This window comes from Saccopteryx leptura, chromosome X, assembly GCF_036850995.1.
Source record: "Saccopteryx leptura isolate mSacLep1 chromosome X, mSacLep1_pri_phased_curated, whole genome shotgun sequence".
NCBI lineage: Eukaryota > Metazoa > Chordata > Mammalia > Chiroptera > Emballonuridae > Saccopteryx > Saccopteryx leptura.
This window is the reverse complement of record NC_089516.1, coordinates 101,522,895-101,530,163: the sequence shown is the minus strand read 5'-3', so window position 1 is coordinate 101,530,163 and position 7,269 is coordinate 101,522,895. Positions and strand designations below refer to the sequence as shown.

The 7,269-nt window shown below is 36.4% G+C and overlaps 1 protein-coding gene across 2 annotated transcripts in view; it reads right to left on the bottom strand.

Moving 5' to 3' along the window:
• Positions 1-7,269, bottom strand: part of PAK3 (p21 (RAC1) activated kinase 3) — a 271,892-nt gene that overhangs the window by 213,270 nt on the left and 51,353 nt on the right. For both annotated transcript variants that reach the window (XM_066356523.1, XM_066356530.1), the window contains exon 2: positions 4,442-4,537. The gene's annotated coding sequence lies outside the window, so the exon portion shown is untranslated. The remainder of the gene's footprint in view (positions 1-4,441; positions 4,538-7,269) is intronic.

Below are 7,269 nucleotides of genomic sequence, written 5' to 3'. Positions count from 1 at the left end.
CCTTAGCTACACATTACAATTACTGGAAGAACATTTAAAAATACAGATAATCTGGGTCTTATCTCAGAGATTTTGATTTACATGATATGAAAGAAACCTGCTAATGCTTTAAAAAAATGTTCTCTAGGTCATTCTCAATATGAAGTAAAGACTAAGAACCAATGAGATTCAGAGTACCAGGGGGGATAGGAACCTGCCTGATATAGGTTATACAGGGAAGGCTTAATTGAATGATTACATTCTGGGATAATATAATTTAAGTGGAAATATGAAAGACAAAATAAAGCATGAAGAATTTGAGGCCATGGGCCAGACTTAATTCCTGGTGAGAGGCAGAGTGAGAATGAAGGTAGTGAAACAAGAATGATATTGGTGTGTTCTCACAACAGAAGACTCATGCGGGTGGTACAGAATGGACAAGAGAAAAAAGTGGAACAAGTTTGGATAAATGCACAGGGGCAAGATTATTCAAAGCCTTGTATCATGGGGGAAAATACTGGACTTTACATATGAGATGGGGGTCATTAGAGGGTTTTGAAGAGGGGAAAGATGTAATTTTATGTATTATTTTATAATGATTGATCTAGCTATTGTGTGGATGACATGAGTAAAAGCAAGGCTACATTTAGGAAGCTGTTGCAGTACTCTAAGAGGGACTTGATGGTGGCTTGAATTAGGCTGTGCCTAATGTTACTCCATTTAGACAGCAGAAGCCTGAGAGTGGTATGGTAATCCATTCTGCTCAGATAAACACTGTCAAGGCCATTGTTTTCTGGAAAACTTTCCAAGCTAAAATTCTATAGATTGCTAATTCTGTGATCAGTGGCTCAGTTGTTGAAATACATACACCATGACATACTTTAGGGATAAGGCCCTATTTATCAGTTAATGGGTTAATAAGAGAGATGCTAATTAGAAAGCAATAGAGTTATAAAGAGGTTTAGAAATAGTGATGACAATACTCATTCATCTAATTTATTTTAAATTTTATTTAGAAAATTATCTTTAACAGGACGACATTGATTAATAGGTTAATTAATTAACCTATTAATTAATGGAGTAAATAGGTTTCAGGTTACCATTTCTATAGCATTTGAACTGTTGATTCAGTTGTCTATCCATCACCCAAAGTCAAGTCATTTTCCATTACCATATATTTGTCCCTCTTTATGCCCTTCCTCCACCACCTCCCTCATTCCCCTCCCCCTGGTAACCAATTCACTTTATCTATGTCCATGAGTCTCAGTCTTATATCCCACTTATGTGTGAAATCATACAGTTCTTAGCTTTTTCTGATTTACTTATTTCATTCAGTAGAATATTCTCAAGGTCCATCCAAATTGTCATATATGTTACTGTGTCATCATTTCTTATGGCTGAGTAGTATTGCATTGTATATATGTACCACTTCTTCTTTATACAATCCTCTATCGAGGGACACTTTGGTTGTTTCCATGTCTTGGCCACTGTGAACAATGCTGTGATAAACATGGGGGTGTATGTATCTTTATGTACCTATGTTTTCGAGTTTTTGGGGTAGATACCCAGTAAAGGGATTGCTGGGTCATATGGTAATTTTATTCTTAATTTCCTGAAGAGCCACCATACTTTCTTCCATAATGGTTGTACTAATTTTCATTCCCACCAGCAGTGAATGAGGGTTCCTTTTTCCCCACAGCCTCTCCAGTACTTGTTATTACCTGTTTTGTTGATAATAGCCGATTTTTCAGGTGTGAAGTGGTATCTCATTGTAGTTTTGATTTGCATTTATTGAATAGCTAGTGAAGATGAGCATTTTTCATATATTTGTTGGCCATTTGTAATTCTTCCTGGGAGAAGTGTCTGTTCAGGTCCTCGCCCCATTTTTAATTGAATTATTTGCTTGTTTGTGGTTGAACTTTGTGAGTTTTTAAAAAATATTTTAGATATTAATCCCTGATCGGAACTGCTGTTTGCAAATATCATCTCCCAATTACTTGGCTGCCAATTTGTTTTGTTGTCAGTTTCTTTGCTGTGCAGAAGCTTTTTAGTTTGCTATAGTCTCATTCATTTATATTTGCCTTTACTTCCCTTGCCTTTGGGGTCAAATTCATAATTTGTTCTGTACGGCCAAGGTCCATGAGCTTAGTATCTATGTTTTCTTCTTTGTAATTTATTGTTTCAGATCTTATATTTAGGTCTTTGATCCATTTTGAATTAATTTTTGTACATGGGGACAAACTGTAGTCAAGTTTCATTCTTTTGCATGTAGCTTTCTAATTTTCCCAGTACCATTTATTGAGGAAGATTTGTTTTCTCCATTGTTTGTTTTTGGTTCCTTTGTTAAAGATGATTTGTCCATATATATGTCATTTTACTTCTGGGGTCTCGATTCTATTCCATTGGTCTGTATGTCTGTTTTTCTGCCAATACCATGCTGTTATGATTATTGTGGTGGTATAGTATAATTTGAAATCAGGTAGTGTGATACCTCCCGCTTCATTCTTTTCCCTCAGGATTGCTTTGGCTATTCAGAGTTTCTTATGGTTCCATACAAACATGGTAATATTTTGTTCTATTTCTTTAAAAAAATGACAACTGGGATTTTGATGCTGATTGCATTAAGTTGGTATATTGCTTTTGGTAATGTGGTCATTTTATCTTTAATCATCTAAATTTTAAAGACCCCAACTAATCCCCAGCACTGGGTCTTTTATGTTTACTAATAGTGAGAGAGAGAGAGAGAGAGAGAGAGAGAGAGAAAGAGAGAGAGAGGAGAGAGAGGAGAGAGAATCTCTGTTCTCTAGAGAGATCTTATAAATTAAAAGGAGATTAAGATATGAACATAAATAGAAATAAAACAATAAAGAATGAGGTAAGTATACAGAGGGAGATATAAGTATAATCACAATTGCTATCATTCATTTAGCACTCAATTTATGCTCAGAATTGTGTTGGGTGTTTGACATATGTTCTCATTTAATCTTTAAAATTTTATGGAGTAGGTAATATGATCCCTCTTGATGACAATGACAACAATGGTGATAATAGTAACTAACATTAATTAAGTGCATCATAACAGCCAGGAATTGAGTTAGGTATTTTGAAATATCTTATATAGGTAAATCTTCATTATACAGATGTGAATAATTCAGACCAGAAAAAAATAGGTAACTTATCCAAAGTTATAGAGCTGGGCAAGTGAAGCTCTGATATTCAGGTTTGACTCTCAAACTCAGGCTCTTACAATGTTCTGAAAATTCAGAGCAGACAGGTCCTACCTTGTTCTGGGATGTGCATTTGTGCAGGGAAGAAGCCTCAAAGGAGAAAAGGAGTAAAGAAGAAGAAGAAGCCACCTATTCAGATCCCAGCAAGTAGCTACACTTGTCAGAGCTGAAGGTGTGTGACTGGAAATGGCAAAGCAGTTCGCCTTCTCCTTCTTGCTCTTAATCACCTACTTGTGTCATCCAGGGGCTAAGTTTACAATCAAGTCTATCTGTTACTCATGGCTTAATCTTGGAGTGCCATGGTCTTCCTAAGACCCCTGGAATATCAAACAGCCTTAATTCTACTCCAAGGGCTGACAAGATATAGATTTTTTTAAAAATTCAAACCATGATGAGTAAGAAGTTGGCAGCCCCTTCTTTATCTCTTTCTTTAGTGAAACAGTCTTTGAACATTTAGAACACTGACAAGATTCAAAAAGAACAAATAATTCAGAGGAGCCAGGAAACAGCACCAAGCATATCATCACATTAAGCCAACAGAAAGAGGTCATCATGAAACACTGCTCATCACATCAAACATTTGCCAATGATCTAAATGTCCATCAATATAAGATTGATGAGATGAATTAGAAAACAACCACAGAAAAGAGCAGGCATGTTGTTTAAAAGAATGAAGTAGAACTACATGCTCTGACAAGGAAAGATGTTCCCAAAATGTTTTAAGTGAAAAAAAGTGCAGGTTGTACAAAGGTCTCTATAGTATGATTCAATTTAAATCACACATTTGCAAGTTAACGTTAATCACAATTATCTAGTAGGATGTCTGCACAGAAATACACAGTCACTTCCGCTTTCTAATTTGTACACTTTTGCATGCTGTTGACCTTTACAACAAGCCAATATTACTTTTATAATTGGAAAAAAACTACAATAGTTTCCATTTTGCAAAACAAAAGGCTTCATCTTAGATTATCCTATTTCTATCCTTTATTTTATAACCATAATATATCTTAAATTTAGCAGTACATCTGAAGTTGTCTCATAACTTTCTCATGAATGAACTAAGATAAGACAGCAACATATTATACAGAGTATAACACAAGTCAAATAAATTGACATTTGATTAAATAATTTTACTCAAAGCATAGATATATGGCAACCAGTATCTCCAGAGAAAAGCCACAGGGCTTTTTCACTTTTATTAACAACTTTGATGACACATAATATGTACTTACCACGTCTGATGATGACTGAAAGTTGGCAAGGATATCAGATATATTGAAGAACAAAATTGAGACTCAAAAGGAGCTCAGATGGGCTGTAATACTGGCCTAAAATTAAAAAAAGGGGGGGGGGTTAAATTTATCAGATAAAGAAACCATAACTTCAATAAAATTTTAAGTTTAGATTATAAGGCCAGAATAAGGTAAGCATGGTTTGACAGAAGCTCACATAAAAACAAACAAACAAACCATAAAAGATCTAAGGGTTTGAGTTGATGCAAAGGTATAATTTGAGCCAAAAGTTTAATGTCACTAAATTATTCAGCTCTTAAAAACAGAGCACAATTTTCAGTTGTGTTAGACAAAATATGGTTTGTACATCCCAGAACACAATTGTCGTACAGCAACCTGTGCTGTTCCCTCCTGGAGTACCTTATTCAATTTTAGGCACCACATTTTAAGAAGGTTACCGGGAAAGTGGAACACCTCCAGAGGAGGACCGTAAGATTGACAAAGGGGTCATAACAGGAATGGCTCTTGAACCAACCAGAAGATGTGCCCTGAAAAAGAGAGCCATCAGAGAACACATAAGATAACCACCTGCTTTCAAATCTCACAAGTGTTTTCCTATGGAAAGTATACACTTATTCTGGGTTGCCCTGGTGACAGAACTTAGGCTACTACCACCTCGTGGTGGAAAGGAGGCAGATTTTTTTAAGTAAACCTATCTGTAAAAAGTCTTTCTGACTTTGGAAGGTCCTGCAAAAAGAGACTGAGTAGACTGGTGAGGCAGTGAGTGTTTTAAGTCAAGGGTGGATGACAGATAGTGGTAGAATTACATTAATTGGATCCCTTTCATCTTTAAGAAATCGCATTTCTTTCTCCTATTCTCAGTGCCATCAATTCCACTCTGGTGCCTCCTCTGGATCATTATCCCTCTCTCTGCAGTCTACACAGTGATAAAGACAGCTCTGCAAGAACTGCTGGGACTTTGGCTCTTGTTTATTATTGTCCAAAGCCTATGAGGAAAAACCCCATTACTTATAGCAGGACGAAATATATAAGTCATATCATGTGCTTCCTGGATAAGATCATCCAGTGGGTTTCAATCTCACTCCCTATAAATGGAAGTCATCACAATGGCCTACAAAACCTTAAACTACCTACCCTTGTGACTTTTCTGACCTCCTACCTTATTACTTCTTCCATCATTCACTCCATTCCTGCTACACATGTGCTTCTTGGCTGTTTCTTAAATGTCATGCATGCTCCTAACTTGGTGACTTTGTTCTTGCTGCTCTGCCTGAAATGCTCTTCCCTGAGATGATACCTGCATGGTTCACTCTCTCATCTCCTTTAGAGATCGTTTTCCCAGTGAGGTCTTCCTGACCACTCTTTAAAATTATTGGCCTTTCTGGCAGCACTTCTCCACACTTTCCTCCATTTCAGAACTCCTTGTCAGTCCATCCTAATGTTTTTTCCCTATAGTACTAATTATCATGTAATTATTTTGTTTTCCTACCTCCCTCTATAAGTTTCTTAAATACAGAGACCATGTTTGTCTTTTTTTTTAATTGAATCTCAGGCTTTGGGACATTGGCTATAACATTTATTGAAGACGCCTCAAAGCTGGCAGGAATATCAAATATACTAAAGAACAAAAGTGAGATTCAAATGAGCTCAAATAGACTGGAATACTGGGTGTTCTATAAATGTTTAAAAATCTATCCACTGCCTACAAAATCTATGCTTTTTTCTGCAGTCTTTTTTTTTTAATTCATTTTTAGAGAGGAGAGAGAGACAGAGAGGGAGAGAGAGGAGAGAGAGACAGAGAGAGAGAAGGAGGGAGGAGCTGGAAGCATCAACTCCCATATGTGCCTTGACCAGGCAAGCCCAGGGTTTCAAACTGGTGACCTCAGCATTTCCAGGTTGATGCTTTATCCACTGCGCCACCACAGGTTAGGCCTGCAGTCTTGATTTTCTCAACAAAAGCAATTTCAGATTTAAGAATTGGATCTCAATATGATATCAAGGAGTTTTGTCTCAATAGTAAGATTTAAGATGGTTCTGATTGTGTGTCTCAGTGTCCTTAATTTTTTTGCCATGCAGTGATATTACGTGAATGATTACTTGGCTATAATCATTGTAGTAGGTAACATTTGTTGAGTGCTTATCATGTGTCAGGCACTTTATTTGAATTAATTTATTTAATACATAAAATAGCCTTTTTCAGTTGGCATGACTATTATTTTCATTTTAAAGACCAGAAAACCAAGAAACAAGGAAGTGATATGACTTGTTTATGGTAACACAACTAGTATCAGGTAGATTCCAAAGCCCATATTATTACCCTTGACTTTAGCATAAGATGAAAATTGATGATGATAGTTAACAATCATTTGCTAATCATGTATCAGGAATTATGTTAAATGTTTAAAACACATCACCTCATTTAATGCTCAAACCAGCTATACAAGATGGGAACAATTATTCTGACCATTTTACAGTTACTGGGCCCTCATGTAATTTACTGAACCATAACCACTGTCCCAATTGGACATGGCTTTTGTTTCATGAGAAGCATATTTTCATTCTCTCTTCTGTGTTCTAAGCATGTGAAGAAACCCAGGAAGTTATCATTGGACAATCTCTCTTTGAACCCTTCACTCCACGTACATTAGGCCTCCAACATGTATGATCTCAGCCTTTACTTGTGCATCTGTACCTGTCCAGGATGTACTTCTTTTCCTTATGCCAATGCTATCTTACCAACTTTTCCTTGCAAAGCACACAGCTCAAATGCAACTCCTTCTAGAAATCTTTCCATGATCAGCCCTTTC